Source organism: Bemisia tabaci, chromosome 2 (assembly GCF_918797505.1).
Source record: "Bemisia tabaci chromosome 2, PGI_BMITA_v3".
Classification (NCBI taxonomy): Eukaryota; Metazoa; Arthropoda; class Insecta; order Hemiptera; family Aleyrodidae; genus Bemisia; species Bemisia tabaci.
In genome coordinates this window covers 71,200,167-71,216,794 of record NC_092794.1, presented here as the reverse complement: position 1 = coordinate 71,216,794, position 16,628 = coordinate 71,200,167, and positions in this window count along the sequence as shown.

Below are 16,628 nucleotides of genomic sequence, written 5' to 3'. Positions count from 1 at the left end.
GTTGATATAGGTTAGGTTTACTTGGGCTCACACAGCAGGCTGCCATCTAAACCCATGTCAGACGCTGCCCACATTTTGCCGAATATTGTTGAATAAAGTGATAGCAATGAAAAGATTGCATAATAATCGCACCTCCAAAGGTTTTCTTAATTCAAAAAATAGGGACTTTGAAAGCAAACCTCAAAAAAAATGAAAGTTTACATAGGTTGAAATTTTCACATGTAATCCTTATGGGCAAGACGCAGCAGAAATGGAGATTGAGGTTAGCTATACTTGGGCTCCCACCCCCCTCCTGCCTTCAAAAACCGGCCCTTGCGCGTACCGCAGGTTTGCTATCTCGCGGCCATTCTAGAGGTGTAGTTCGTTGCTAGAGTCCCTTTATACTTGTGAGAGTCAAGACAATTTGAATCCATTTCTGATTGGTTTCCGTATTTTAGGCCTCCACAGCGTCACAAACGGCAATAAAGATTACATTTTTACCGATTGCAAAGATTATAATCTGGAATGAACTAGAGTACCTTTATACAGAGATGGAAAATTTCATGAAATTTATTCGAGTGAAATTTCACGCGTGAAATTTCATGAAATTTCATGAAATTTCACGAAATTTCATGAAATTTATTGAAACTTTTGAGGATACATTCAAGAGGCCAAGAAACGCCTAGAAACGGTGATTCTCGATATTGAGATTTTTCAGCCCCCCCTGACCTAACCTAACCTCACCACCCACTCTTCCAGCAGCTCAGTTTTTTATCACGAAGATTTCGGTGTCATGTCAGATGTCACTTATGTAAGTCATGGGTCCTTAATTTTCGTGAGTAATGCATGACACTTGAGTGCCTCCGCTCCACCACAAGAACAATTTCCTCCACGCATCGGCATGAAAATACTAGTTTTTTTATGAGGGGGGGGGGGACTTTTATTTGAGAAACGTTGGAGAAGTTGATGCTAAAAATTGTAATGCTAAAAAACGGCACTTTTAGTGGTATATTTCTGAACCAACTTAATGTCCTACATATTTAACAATTATACTATAAAGATTATTCTCAGCAGTGCCAAACTGCCAACATATATATTTTAGAGTCGGAAATCTCAGTTTCAAAAATGGATTGTTTTCAATCATCTTGAATTTTATCAAGTAATTCCAAACGTAAGTAACTTTAATTTTATTTGTAAAAACATTTTTTTTTGGGTTGTTATGGATTCTCTATCCTCTTGGATACTACGCGACTGCACCCTTGGATGCTTGGTAAACACTAATTAATATTGCACTTTTTACTCTTTTCGTTTTTTGAGCATCTTCTAGAAAAAAATGAAAGTTCTCAAGAAAATCTACAGGATTTTCAGTTTTGTCTTCTTACCTTTTCGAGCAAAGTCGCAAAATTCAAAGCTTCATTAAAATTAAATCATAAATACCCAAGGTGATTTTGATTTATAAAGGTATTGTTTCAGGAACCTTCTTAAAAGTAGCAGCAATATGCGACTACATTTACCTACTGCCTTTCAGTCGTTTCATAGTAACTCAGAAACACTACAACTTTCTCTAAAACCCCCCTTGTGCCCCCTCCTTTGGGTGTAGCATCTCATTAGTGGGCCATATTCTGCTGCATCAGCAGGAGGATCATCTGAACCGTTTCCGAGGCTTAGTAACAATATTTCTTTGAAAAATCAACAAATTTCAATTTTTTTGAAATTTATTCGGGCCTTGTGAAATTTCATGAAATTTCACGTGAAATTTCATGAAATTTCAAAACGTGAAATTTCACTTTCCATCTCTGTAAGAGCATAGCATAGAGAAAAAAAAGGAGGTGTTTGCATTTCGGGCATCTTGGAATTTTTCATGGAGTATCTATAGCTTTGATGACGTCATTGGGTACAGCGACGTTTTTATCAAAGACATAAAGACGGTGCGCTCGTATCTAAAAGCACGGGGAAAAAATGAAGCTAGGTTCGGCGCTGCGCGCTTGTGTGAGTGTGTAAATGAGCGCGGGAATCCATGGCGGCAAACGGAAATTTGATTTGAACTTGTCCTCTTGATTTTTGCACATTTCTTCTTTGAAACGTATTTTAAATTCCTAAAACGAATATACTAAGAAAGTTCGGTCTGCGTCCTAATATAATACACCTACTTTTGCTCGGTAACAGGCAGTAATCTCACATAAAGTTAGTTTTTCTTCTGCTCATGGTGGTTCTGCAGGTCCAAACAGGCCGTTACAGTTCTAGATCAACGTTACTCCCAAATGAAATTAATCGGTCGACGACGGACTGAAACTAACCTAAAGTTAAAAAAATATGAGTGTGTACCTGAATTTGGGCAAAAATCAACCTAAAATACTTTGTTTCCGCAATTTTATTTATTAGTTCCCGCCCTACATTTGAATTCAAACTTGTCCCGATTTCGCCGCCAATCCTCTAGCCAATAGTAGAGGTGATTGAAAAGAAGCTCTAGAAGCTTCATTTTTTGCTTTTAGTGCTCCGTCTTTATGTCTTTGGTTTTTATCCTGTCGATTTTCTTGGAAATGGTGTAATTTAAGGGAAAAAGTCATCCTATAAAAAGTGCTTGAAATTATATAAAGAGTTGATTTAAGTAAAAAAATCGGACATTATGGTCCGTTTTTACAGCGTCAACATAACCCTCAACGAGCGTCTTGTTTACATTGATGACGTAGGTGGGTACAAATCCTCAAGATGCAAACACCTCCTTTTTGTTCTCCCAGTGATCAACTGGAGAGAACTTTCCTTTCACTCTGGGCTATTTAATCAATGTAAAATCTCGAAAAATCTCGATCGCTAGTGAGATTCTCCTCTGTTCTCTTGTAAAAAATCGCTTGAGAAAGCGATTTTTTGTATGTGTGAGTGCGCTCCCATAAGATCTGATGTAACCGCTTATTGTATTAGTGTGTATTTTACAGGGGTTTTTCGAGACTACCGATAGTCGCTGTTCGATACGTCGATACGTCGATTCAATTCTAAACCTACCAACCCTTTCCTACAAAATACCCTGTTCCTTCTGAGTTTCCTTAACTTTGCCTTCTTTAACTCCGTTTCTAAATAAACTGTATTAATTATCTGAAGTTCTTTATATCTTAAAGCTTCAATTTCCAATATGAATTTCCTAACTTTTTCACCATTTTCCTTATAAGTAAAACAAAATCAATTTACGTATGTACTTTTTACCCTTGTGTTTAGCGCTTGTTTCCACTTGTTTCATTTGTGCGTCAGCTTTGATACAATGGCGGATTGTTTACGTTCATTTTACAGTTGAGCATTTTCCAATTTTTTCCTTTAAATCTCTTCGAAAAAGTCCCAAAATGACTTAGCACTCTTTAAATAAGTAATTCACCCCTTCAACTTAACATTGATGGTACTTTGGATGGTTCCACCTTTTGCAGTGAGAGAAACTGAATTGCCGAGTTTCTGAGCTGGCTATGGCTGGCTCCTTGGTTTGTCCGTGTCCTTCGGTTTGATTTGTGATTTGTGCAACTTCCTTAATGGATAATCTTACTTATCAAAATACTCTTTGACTGTGCGTGGAGTGTAATTTTGTCTTGAGTCTTGACAGCATTAGCACCATGTGAATCAAAATTTCAATCAACTCCATTTTTGCCGCAGGGTAGGGATCCTTTAGCTATCCTACCGCTATCAGAGTGCTGTCGAGAAACTAATCACAACTGTCGGTATGTTCTGTTGAGCAGTTATGTAAATATAAAACGGTTGTATTTGTTAATCAATTTCTTTTGTATGTGAACAATAACTGAATGTCCAGAATTCCAAACATCTGACTGTATCTCAAGTATATGTCGGAAATATTTATCAAGGTCAGAGTTTGTGAATCCTTGGCAGCAGTTAATGAATTTCCCCTAAGTAACAACTTCGCTCAACAAAGTTTGGTAAGTAAGTACAGCTCAGATCCACCATCGTACACATATAATTACATATTAGTTTAAACTCAGTGCGAGTAATGTTTTGAGGGTAAAGTGTTCTCTATTCTCCAACATTTATTAGCAGGGGTGCGAATTGCGCGGAGGCTGAGAGGTACTTGTTATTTTTCTAGATTTTTCAGATTTGCAATTTTTGTGGAATACTTACTGTGACTTTGGCACACATTCTAAAATTAACAAGAAATTCCACAAAAGTTTGATCAGCGCGTTGTGCTGACCTTCTTGCGAGAACCTAGCCCGAAGCTGAAAATTGCAGAGGCATGAAACAATGTTCACTTTGGTTTGTGAGATTTTCTTATAAACTTGGCATCCTCATATTTGTCCGACTTTTACCAAAATAATCTTGAAATTATCTCTCCCATCACCACATAGCAACAAAATTAGCATAAACATTCTTGATAAGAGGTGGCATAGTATCCAGAGACCCCTGAGAGTTTTGTATTAAATACTGATGATGCTCCTCTGGCAGAATTAAAAATTGACCATTCTAAACTACATACTCATATCAACAGCTCTTGCTGACAACAACCTGCTACCTTCATCAACTTAATCTGAAGTTTAGAATAATAGATAAGCCGCCAACTAATGTACTATCATTTCCATGCAAACAGTCAACCTTGTATTTATTGAGGAATGATAAATACAGTTTTTACTATGCCTTAGAGTTCTTACCATAATTCTTACCATTTGGAGTCAGGAAATAAAAATAATTGCTTCATTGTTTGCATTTTTATTGGCCAACTAAGTTCACAGTGGAACTTTCGTCTACTTGGTGTTAATGAAGGTAAATATTTATTCTTCTCTTATTTGGATGAGAATTACCTAGGTACATCAAATAGGTATGACATACTGTGACACTGGGTGCCGCTACTAGGTACTCTACTTATATTTCAACGATACTGGAAAAATTCATAACTCAGGTAAGGGCGTTATCTTGCAAGCTACAGAGCTAGTAATTAGTCATATTTCGATCCTTTGAGATTCTTTCATCATTCAGAAATAAAAAACTAAATTCAGCTGGAACAGGCACATTTCTAGGAAGGAATGTGACGGATCATTTAAATCTAATTTATATCTCATCGTCATCTCATTTATCAAACAATGCTTCTCGTCCTCATCTTGTTCTAATCTTGTTGAGAGCAGGCGAAGATTTGAAATGCGCGCTACAGATTCGGTAGTCGCCTGGCAAAAGTGGTACCCGCCTGACGTCACAAAACTTCAAGATGGCAACAAAAATCAAACTGGGACAATAATCAAAGAAAAGGACTGTGGTGGTTACAAAGGAATACCAAAATGATCATTCATTTTTTCGAACCCTTATAATTTAAAAAAATTAATTTGAAGTGAAGTACGTATTTGGAGACTTTACACTTTACTGGGAGAACATCCAATGCCCAGCATGAGCATTGGAAACGTCATTCGTGAACTCAAAATGACCGACTTGTTTTTCTCTATGCCTTTATAGACAGAGTATGGCCATTTCTGTTCCGGTTTTTAATTGGTCGCGAGCGAATAAGTAGGGAGAAAATGGCGACTTGACCACAGTAAATTATCCAACAGCGTTGCATGATTGTGCCGAAAAATATGAATTAAATTACAGCGTTGTATAGGGATTATTGTTTAATATGGCAACGCTGTAAGGAAGAAAGTATTGCATGTTGCCCCTTCAATATGCGGGTTATGCAATCGTGTATTAATGCCCCTTCATTTTTCGGGTTATGCAATGGTGTATTTTTCAAGATGGCGCAGCAGTGTTGCCGAACGGGGCACGTAAATAAATGATTTATTTATTGGTGAAATTTTGCAACATTGCATTTTACAGTGTTGCCAGATGGGGTGAGAAATTAGTTGATTTTTCCGTACATTGTTGCCAGATTGTGCAATAAATTCGGATTTTCGGACTTGTAAAATTTTTCCGTTTTGGAAGACGAAATTTGAAACATTTTTGAGAAAACTTCTTCGTTTTTTAATATTTTAGACCTTTTAGACGTTGGCCTAAAAGGTCTAAAATGCAATTAGTTAATTTTTCGATACAATGTTGCCAGATTGTGCAAAAAATTCGGATTTTTGGACTTGTAAAAATTTTCGGTTTCGAAAGACCGTATCTTGCAATATGAACCTGGTATCTGATACTGTAGATTAGGGTCTGATTCGGTAAAATTGAAAATTTTTCGGAAAATCACCATCCTCCGATCCGTTGCGGACCGATGCGGTTCTTTTCCATTATCGAAGATCGGAAAACTGTACGGATCGAATTTCGATACGACTTTTCGTTTTCGAGATTTCGGACTTGTAAAAATTTTCGGCTTCGGAAGACCGTATCTTGCAGTATGGGCCTGGTATCGGATACTGGAGAATAGGGTCTGATTCGGGAATTTCAATTTTTCAGTAGCGTGCGCTTGGAGATGCTTATCGGGAACCTTGTGTTTTGGGAATGTATATTGCAATGTTCAATTTGATGAATTAAAAAATTTTTATTATTTTTTATTGGATATTTTCAGTTACAGTTTGAAAACAGTTCGCGTTTAGAAAACGCACTAAAAACGTGAGGGTTGTCAACCACAAACATCGGATCCTTCTCCGAACTTTAAATCTACACTTATGTCATCGACTTTCCGATTGTTATTTTTCCGGGCCATCCTGATGAAACGGAACTTGCAGTCGGATGAAAGGTACTTGGAGTACAGGTACGGAGCGGAGCAAATGAGCGCCAGTAAACTCAAGATGAATAGAAGAACGTCCGTCAAGGTAGAGGGTGCGCATTTGATTTCCGGACAGACAGGGCACATTGTGATGTTTGCTTCGGATGAGTTTTCCACCAGTGAGGATTTCACTCCAACAACAGCAATGATGATGGTGATGAGAATTATTTTATCAATCATGATTTCTTCCTTGCGATACTGAGAAGAGACTGCATACTATTTATACGAAATCCAACTGCTAGACCCGCTCTCCTCTCTCTCTTGTGTATAATACTACGCGAATTGCACTTAAAAGTCTACCTATCTTCCAGTCCTCTTCGTCTACTTTCTTGTACCCCTGCTTTAGGAAGTAAATTATTTCGTGCTCGTCTGCGACACGTTCTAGGAGAAGGCAAAATCTTTCCGTTATCTCAACTAAGCCGTAACACCCGACGGGATCGGAAGTGTCTATTGAGCTGAGTTTAAGATGGTGGAATAACTTGTCAGGAAAAAGGAGTCGGGCAAACTTGTTCAAAAGCTCTGCTCGTATTCCTGTAAATTTGAAAGTGAGAGCCTCATATACCATATCCAAGGTGTTCATCGCTCTGATCGATTGTGATTTGAGGGTTGGAGCGTCCATACTTGACGAGTTCTTGTTTTGAAATGATCGATCACACTTCCTCGACACTATTTATACGTTCTCCCGACTCGCATTGATAATTTTCCCACTTGTATGAAAGCGTAGTTTTATATTGCGACTACAAATTATGACTACACAGTTAGGACTCAAGTACACTTGAGAAAATTTAGCACTCAGACAGACTCGAGTGGGCGTTATCGAGGTAGAGGCACTTAAGTGGTGGATAACAATGATGCAACTTTCTCGCCTCTTGCATCAGCTACTCGAACCACTCTGGCTGATGCAACTTTCTCGCCTCTTGCATCAGCTACTCGAACCCCTCTGGCTGATGCAACATTCAGGTAGGGGAATCATTATGTCTTCGCCTTCGTGGATAATAGTTTCGCCGCCAGCGTCCCCAGTGTCCAGTGCTAACGTAACCGACCTAATCGAGTTGGACAAATTATGACGACATAGTTTGTCCAAGTGAAACCGAGTTTGGTGATTATCAAATACTACTATATTTACTCCGTGGTAAATTATAACTCTACATAAAAGTGTAATTTATGTTACGACTTATGACGACATAGTTTGTCCGAGTGAAACCGAGTTTGGTGATTATCAAATACTACTATATTTACTCCGCGGTAAATTATAACTCTGCATAAAAGTGTAATTTATGTTACGATTTATGACTACACAGTTTGCCCGAGTGAAACCGAGTTTGGTGATTAACAAATACTACTATATTTACTTTGAGGTAAATCATGAGTCTACAGTTTCTTTCCGCTCGGTGAGGAAACTATTTATATTTACCTCCGCGTAGAAAACTCGTCAGTCTCACTTTTGATGATATTGGAAACCCTCGAGCTTATAATAGTTTTCACTCTGAAATCTTTTCAGAGAACAGAATCTTACAAACGAGAAAATAGTGTTGATTTTCTGTTCTGACGAAATCAGAAAATCTCGAGCTTATAATAGTATAAAACTTTGAGCTTAAAATAGTATTCACTTGTTCGCTCTGAAATCTTTTCAGTGAACAGAATCTAGCAAACGTAAAGAAAGTGCAAGTTTTCTTTTCTGACCGACTCGGAAGACTTTGAGCTTAAAATAGTATCTTTATCATGGCTGCTCAAGAACAGAATGTTGAAACTTTCATCCAATGTGATATTTGTGATGAATTTTATAAACAAGGTGAAAAGCATGAACACGGTGCGGAACAAATTAAGAAGGAGGAGGGTATCAACGATGAAACGAATATTAAACAGGAGCTCATCCAATGTGATATTTGTGATGAATTTTATAATCAAGGTGAAAAGCACGAACACGGTGCGGAACAAATTAAGAAGGAGGAGGGTATCAACGATGAAACGCACATTAAACAGGAGCACAACGCGCTCATCCATTGTGATCTTTGTGATGAGTTTTATGCGGAGGGAGAGAATCATGAGCAATCTCCCGCACATATTGAAAAGATGACCACCTCATCACCTGCCGATGACAACAACGATCAAGAATATTGTGACACGTGCAAAATATCATACCATAAAAGAGAAAAACATGAAGAATCTGCAAGTCACATAAGAAATTTGTTCGAGATGAAAGTACCGATTGTTCAAGTTGAGACTGCTTGTCAAAGCAGGTTGAAAACATTTTTCATCACAAACTTCCAGCCAGAGAATCTCATCATAGATGAGTACCTCCTATCGGCTAAAGACCTCATAATTAAAAAAATAAAAGAAGAACTCACTGGCGAGGCATTGAAGGTTAATATACTAGTTTACGCCGAGTACGAGAAAGCTGATGATAAGGACAAGGAAGGAATGCAGTTGAAAAAGTTTAAGACTAAAAACGAAGCTATTTTCGCGTCAACGGATCTGGACGAGTATTATGAAAAGTTCAGGGCCAAGATCAATAAAGAGTCATTCGATTTTCACATGAACGGATCCGGGTGGGTGCTGAAGAAGATACAGGGTATGGAGCTACGTATCAACCGCTATTACGCGTTACATCGAGGAGGAACGTACGTTAAGCTTCCGTTTCGAACGAACAATGTTGTCAATGTAAATAACGGTGCATTAAACGATTGTTTCCTGTACGCAATGTTGGGAAAGTTCCTCCCGAAGGAAGAGAAGAATAAATTTCGTCCGGAAATATATGTAGATCTGTTCGATCGTTACGATTTCTCGGACGTTCGATTACCCACGAGCATAGATGACATTATCAAATTCGAGAAAAGGAACAACGTATCGGTTTCGGTATTTGGCCTCCGTGAGAGTTTGGTGTCCAACAAGAAAAAGTATACAGTTTACCCAATTAAAGTTGCCGACCCGGAAAGAGAGGACCACACCGACCTACTATGTCTCTCAACCCCCGTACCTTTAAGTTACCATTATTGCTGGATCAGTAACTTTGAACAACTTGTACGAAAACAGTTGACAAACCATCAACATTGTATCTACATCTGCAAGAAATGCTTTACGTACAAGTACTCGATGGAGGAATTGAGTCAACATAAAGTTCTTTGCTCTTTGGTAAACAAAGACGCATTCCTAGCTTCATTTCCAGACGAGCGATACCTCAAATTCGAAAATCACCACAAGGAAATAAAACATAATTATGTAATTTATGCAGACTTTGAAGCCTACTTGGAACAAATTCATGGTGACTCGGAGCATTCAGCTTCTGCGTATAGGCGGCACATCTCAAATTCTTACGCTTACCTCCTCGTCACGGAGGATCCCGAATTTAAAATGACGGAACCGAAACTGTACCGTGGCGAAGAGGCACATATCAAATTTCTGGACGATATAATCACTCTCGTAGGAAGAATCAGTGAGAGTTACAATGACAAAGAGAGTAAAATAATAATGACACATGAAGACCGGGCCACATTTGAAGCGGAGAATAGGTGTGGACATTGTGAGGTGGATTTCTCACAACCAGGTATCGTAAAGGTAAGGGATCATGACCATCAAAAGAGAGCGGGAGGGAAAACAAGGTCCAATTATCGAAAAGCCTTATGTTCAAATTGCAATCTTATTTTCCGACATGAGAAATGTGTTAGAGTCGTCCTGCACAATGGTAGCAGGTATGATTTCCACGAGGTAGTGCTGGCTCTGAACAAATATCCTCATCGCGTCGAAATCATACCACACACGGAGGAAAATTACATCAGCATGACGGTCCATCTGGGAAACAGATTTTCGATCAAATTCATCGACTCGTTCCGATTCCTCCCCGCATCGTTGGATAAACTGGTTCAGACGATCCCGCGCGAATCTTTCGTTCGCACGAGGAAACTCACTCGCACAGACAATGAGTTCGACATGGTTTGTCGGAAAGCTCCGTTCCCGTACGATTACGTTGACAATCCGGCCAAGCTGAACGAGACGCGTCCACCACCGCGAGAGGCTTTCTTCAACACCCTGACTCAAACGGACATCTCCGAAGAAGAATACGAACGGTTTCTCCAAGTTTGGCAAACTTTCAATTTCCGTAATCTCGGCGAGTATTCAGATTTCTACTTGCGACTCGACGTGTGCCTCCTCAGCGATGTGTTCGAGGAGTTCCGACTTTTTGGAATAAAAAATTATGGTTTGGACTGTGCCAATTACTTGACGCTACCCGGTTTCGCTTTCGACGCCTTCCTAAAAATAACTAATGTGAAAATTCAACTCTTCAATGATATGGATAAGGTTTTCATGATTATGAGCTCGATCCGAGGTGGGATAACACAGGTGGTGAAACGGCACGCTCTTGCAAACAATCCTTTGATACCGGATCAGTTTGATCCTAAAAAACCAGTGAACTATATACAATACTTGGATGTAACGGCACTTTACGCACACACCATGAGAAAGCATCTGCCCTACGATAACTACACTTGGGTCCCGGAAGGAGAAGAGTTGCTAACTCTGGCGAAAACTATAATCAACCATCCCGACGACGCTCCTTTTGGGTACATACTCGATGTAGATATTGAATATCCAGAACACCTCCACGACCTGCACAAGGACCTTCCGTTCTTGTGCAAGAACGAAATACCACCATCGGGAGCGGGGAAATATACGAAACTATTGACGACTCTAGCTAATAAAAACAACTATGTTATCCACTTTGTAATGTTGAAAGAAGCGCTTGGTCAAGGATTAAAACTCCTGCGCGTCAACCGGGCCATCAAATTCCGTCAGGCTCCTTTCTTGGCACCCTTCATCGAGCTGAACGCCCGGTTGAGACGGGACGCTACGAATCCGTTCCACCAAACGCTCCTGAAACTGTGCAGCAACGCTTGCTACGGAAAATTTATCGAGAACCCGTTGAAGCGAAAGAATATTAAATTGGGTACAAACAGCAGACAGATATTGAAAGCCATCTCACGGGTCGATTTCATAGATCGCACGATTTTCGACGAAGAATTGGTAGCAATCCATTTACGGAGAACAGAGGTCGTCATAGACAGACCAATGATTGTTGGTTTTTCAATCTTAGATCTGAGTAAAGTACACATGTATCAATTCCACTATAATCACATGCTTAAGAAGTACAATCCCGACCAAGTTCAACTTCTCTATATGGATACGGACTCGTTCATTTACGAGTTGACTACACCGAACGTCTACGATGATATGATGTCAGATCTACACTTGTACGACACCTCCAACTTCCCAGAAGGTCATCAATGTCGCAGCGCGACAAACCGTAAAGTAATGGGTAGTTTTAAGGATGAAACGGGTGGAATACCCATTGCTGAGTTTGTCGCGCTGCGATCCAAGATGTATGCGTATCGTTTTAGCGACGGGGAAACAGAGAAAAGGGCAAAAGGGATATCAACACCAGTGGTAAGATCGCTAAACTTTGCCAATTTTCTCACAGTATTAAAAGATCCTGAATCGAGAATGACCGCCTCGATGCGCAGGATCGGGGCGCGGAAACACCAGCTATACTCCTTCGAAACTATAAAAAGAACCCTCTCTGGCTTAGACGATAAACGTTGTATTTTAGAGAACGGTGTTAACACTGTTCCTTGGAGTCATCGTGACAACAAAGATCCTTGCATGGTGGATGAAAGTTGCGGAGCCGAGACCGAGTTGAGAAAAATCCTCGCTGTTAAACAACCTCGTATAAATAGTATAGATAATTCTGGAGAACCGTCAGTTAAGAAACCTCGAATTTGAAAATAGGAACATCCTCGCTGTTAAACAACCTCGTATAAATAGTATAGATAATTCTGGAGAACCGTCAGTTAAGAAACCTCGAATTTGAAAATAGTAAAAGTGTAACTAACGGAACGAACAAATGATGGCTTGTCTCGATGTACAAGGTTTTTGGAGCCAAGGAAATTTCATCGTCAAAGAGTTTGGTCTTGTGGACATGAAGTGTACTGAAACTGAACTCTATTTATTCAAACCTCCGTTCCCGAGCAGCATGTTGAGCGCTAAAGACGTTGTGACAAACAACTGGTTAACACGCAATTATCATCACTTGGAATGGGAAAGCGGGTTTCTCGAGTACGATGAATTCACTTCAAAAATGAATAGCATCGGGAACCGCTACGATGTACTTTATGTTAAAGGTGAACAAAAACGAAATTTCATCAGTAGTTTCGTGCCGGACAAATGTATCGTTGTAAATTTGGATACTAAAGATTGTCCGTCCTTGCGACTATTGGCTCGTTGGTCGACAGCATATACGTGTCCTTTAGTACATCCATTCTGCGCAATGTCGAACGCATTCCGATTGTGTATGTGGATGTCGGCATCTTATTATCGTGATTATTTCACAGATGAAATCATGCAATGGCAGGAGAAGATTATAGTGGCAGACGAACAAAGGAATCACCCCGATAATAATAAAGGAGTAGTAGATGAACAGTCAGATTGAACTAACCGAAATATAGCAGACAGATAAAGTGAAATCATCCGTGCTTAATATAGCAGACAAATTGTCTAATCAACCCGACTTAATACATATATAAGTAGCACACGAAAAGTGGAATCATTCGCAGACGAATTATCGAAGCGAAATATAGCATTCGAAAAGTATCCGTGCTTAATATAGCAAACAACTTGTTTCACTCGAAATATTTAGCGCACGAAAATTGGAATCATTTGTACCTTGAAAGAACTGACGACATGGAAGTTTTCAACAATTCAATCTTGATCGTCAACGCTAAAGAGCTGACAGTAAACGCCCGCTACAAGATGAACAAACTCATCAAAATACCAACCAAGTACGGGATCACCGTTGCCGCCGATATCATCTTCGAGAATCATCATCGTCTCCTCTTCCTACCTTCACACATTACGAACCGTTTGACGGACGATGCAATTCAGGATATCAACGCTGGATCCTTCGATCTCATCTACGAAGGCCCGATCGGAAGAACATATAAATTCCTACTCGTTCCAAACGTTGCAGCTTAATTCATATTGTATGTCATGTTTGTATTCTTTTGTAAATGATGTAATGTTTGAAAAAAAAAATAAAATAAAATAAAATAAAAAACAAGCAGTGAACTCCAACACAATGTGTTGATAAGGCGCGTCATTAACTCGCACATATCAACCCCTTTAGTTTTCATTTACAGAGATTTCAAAAAAGGCAAGCAGCACAACAAGAGAATTCACGATCCAACACTGCAAGGTCAACGACGCACCTTCACGAGACCGTGTATTGTGAATCTAGAAAGCTATTCGAACAAATTTAAGTTTTTTGATCTGCCTCAAGCAAAATCTTTTCAGATTCTTGAAGAAAAGTGCTACGGAAAAATTTAAGCGAAGAAAGGAAAAATTCTGTCGAACTCCTAGAAGATAAAGTCGATTTAAAGGTATTTTGGGGCTAAAATACCCAAATCACCGGTATTATAAATCCCGTTATATTATTGAAAAGAAATTGACTCGATATAAATGCAATTGTCTTAAATATGTCTTGATTTTGTTATTTTAAACGTCTTTTCATGCAAAGAAGCTCAACCATGTCCATGCTTTATTCATTCATGAATTGAAAGTAAGCAATCCACATCCCGAAAATCTACCGATTTGCCGTAAAAAATCGCAGAAACTTGATATACCAGGTCGATGTACCCACTCTTTGAATTTACCAATCAATTTAGTGAGTGCACGTATGTGAAAGTCAAAATGCTAGTCATTTTGGGTGCATTCATTTTTCATGAAACAATTGTAAGTAATTTCAATCCCGAAAAACCATAAATTTTCCGTATAAAATAAAAAAAATCAAAATATGTCGACTCCCTGCCGTGAAAATTAAATTCTACGTGTGAAAATACTTATGTATCGATATGCTGAACAGAATGCCCGCCTCTCCTCGTAATTTACAAACCGTTCCTATACTCATCTCAAAATTTTTCTCAGAGCTTTGTGTTATGTATATCAGCTTCCATTTAAACCCCGGTTTGATGGCCGAATCGGCTGCCCAAAAAGCAAGCCATTTTTGAAGGGCTCTATGAGAAATTCGTGATATTATCAGCTCTCAGGAAATCACCCCATGGGTAAAATTGCTGGTATAAATTTTCGAGTGCTTAAAATAATCGTATTCAAGAAACTAAGGCATTAAACTATGGAGTCAATTTCGTTTTAATAATATAACGGGATTTACTTGTCTTCAGGTCAAAACTCATACAAGAAAGCCCCTTGCAAGAGGCTAATTTTTTGTAATGTCACTCAATTTTTTCTCCTTTTTATAATTGAATTGCTTGTCACATTCTGAGGTCAATCATATTAAATTGTAATTTATACATTTCTTTTTTTCCCCCTTCATTTTATTTTTTGTTTGGAGAAGTTTTGTTGATTTCTTCGGATTTCGAATACTGTAACTTCTCTTCTATTTGGCCGATTTTTATGAATGAGACCTCTTTTAACTCGTGTTTTAACGGAGAGGAAGGAAAAAATTGCTAAAAACTCGCGAAACAATTTTTTTTGAAAATTGGACGAATCCTAGCGTGACGGTGAAATGGTTAATGAAGCGTAAGTAATTGGGCGAGGGGCTGAGGATCCCGGCCTCGCTTGGCGACCGTCATTAGCTATTGTTCGTCGAGACGCCGACGCAGTGATCAGGAGCGTGGGGAAGAGAGGGGTAAGTGGATTCCTGTATGAGCCACGTTTAGCTAATGGTCTAATGAGTCTCGAGGCTCATCACAGATTGCACTTACACAGATTGCACTATCATGAGTGGCGGTAGCCACCACCGGGCAAGTAACCTATCCTCCAACAATTGGCAACACAGCACAGCCCGGTCGAGGCAATGACACCATAGTTACACGAACTTGGCTTATTTGGGTTTTTCAGAGCACGGGTACCAACTTTTGAAAAGTATAACCGAGGTTACAGATCTGTCAAAGCAACGTTTTGAACAAAACGGAGGAGTTAGATTCTCATTCCGAGAGTGCCGACCTGCTCAGCCATCCTCGAATCAATTCGCTTGATTCTGCTTATATATGCATATTTTAAATCAGCGCGTCGCATTCTTAGGCTTTTTTTAAAAAAACCAAGTAACGTAGACTCTTGGTATTCACTGCACATAAACTAGCGACCCCCAGAATGAGAAACAACTTTAAATCATAATTATTGATGGATAAATAAACTTTTTACACGCTTTGGAAAATCTCAAAAGTTCGCGGTAGTCACTTTTCGGTAAGGAACTAAGGGACTCGGTTATTGTATCGAGCAGGGTTCGAAACGATCGCAAAGGCGGTATACTACGTATACGCGCCAAAAAATGAAAAAATAAACATGTTATTTTTTTTTTTTTTTTTTTAATTTTTGCTTAAGATCAATCCAATTGCCTCACGGTTCCGTGCAGTAGTTCGTACGAATACTTCACAGGTGTGATCAGAATCACTTGGGCTGTAGTGTTTGCCGGGAAATTCTCTTTTACCACAACGGTCAGCGTGATATCTACCGGAGCTGTTTTTAGATCTTCACCTTGAACGCATTTGATGACAAAAATCGCGCGATCTTTGAAATGTTCATATAACATGGCTGGCTCGCAGAGTTTCTCACCTTTCCAGTAGTCTCTCATAAAATCGGTGTAGTTCAGATAGGCGTGATGATAATCCATACTCGAGAAATCGTAGATCGTATCAACTTGAGGAAACCGACGCTCACCGATTTGAACGCTGACCGAGCGCACATTTACATTGTCGAAAAGAGAGGAATCCTTCAGGTGATTGTCCCGTCGATCCGTTTGAAATACCAACACCACGAATTTGGGCTTGTGCCTGCTGGTTGTTCTTACGCTCCATTTGAACGTCTTGGTCGGAAAAATCCCAGGGATGTCGTGCGATTCCCAATTCATGTAACCGAAACTCATCTTGTCGTTCTTCTTCATCTTGAGCAAGATTTGTTTTTCCAGTTCCAACGTGAATTT